This window comes from Orycteropus afer, unplaced genomic scaffold (assembly GCF_000298275.1).
Source record: "Orycteropus afer afer isolate SDZICR_OR568_19922 unplaced genomic scaffold, OryAfe1.0 scaffold00012, whole genome shotgun sequence".
Taxonomy (NCBI): Eukaryota; Metazoa; Chordata; class Mammalia; order Tubulidentata; family Orycteropodidae; genus Orycteropus; species Orycteropus afer.
Genome location: NW_006921599.1, coordinates 3,692,394 through 3,693,115, shown reverse-complemented (window position 1 = coordinate 3,693,115; position 722 = coordinate 3,692,394). Strand labels below are relative to the sequence as shown.

The 722-nt window shown below is 31.4% G+C and overlaps 1 non-coding gene across 1 annotated transcript; it reads left to right on the top strand.

Annotated features, from left to right (window-relative positions):
- The first annotated feature begins 32 nt into the window (after positions 1–32).
- Positions 33–139, top strand: LOC122151168. The gene has a single exon (XR_006164018.1). It is a non-coding gene; the product is annotated as a U6 spliceosomal RNA (small nuclear RNA).
- The last annotated feature ends 583 nt before the right edge of the window (positions 140–722 follow it).

Here is a 722-nt window from a genome sequence, read left to right as displayed (position 1 = left end):
AAAAAAAAAAAAAAAAAAAAGACTTTACCAAAATGCTCACTTCGGCAGCACATGTACTAAAATTAGAACGATACAGAGAAGATCAGCATGGCCCCTGTACAAGGATGACATGCAAATTCGTGAAGTGTTCCATATTTTTAATGAATGTCCCTGAGCTGTAAATGTGGAAGTGTTATGTTAGCTAATGTACGTTTTCACCACAATAAAAGTAAAAAAAAAAAAGGCTTCACCAAAAAAGTGAAAAGACAACCTACCAACTGGGAGAGTATCTTTGGAAATTTTATATCCAACAAAAATAATAAATATATTTTGAACCATATATAAAACTTTGATAACTCAACAGCAAAAAGACAAATAACCCAATCAAAAAATGGACAAAGGACTTGAATAGACATTTCACCAAACAGGACATTCAGATGGCCACCAAACACATGAAAAGATGCTTAATGTTATAAGCTATTAGAGAGATGTAAATCAAAACCACACTTAGATATTATTTCACTCCCACTAAGATGGCTAAGATTAAAAAAAAAAAGAAAGAAAGAAAATAATAAATGTTGATGAGGACATGGGAAAATTGGAACTCTTATCCATTGCTGGTGGGAATGCAAAATGGAAGAGCCACTGTGAAAAAAAAATGTAGCAGTTTCTTTAAAAAAAACTAAAATTAGAACTAATATATGACCCAGCTATTCCACTTTTAGATATATATCCTAAAGACT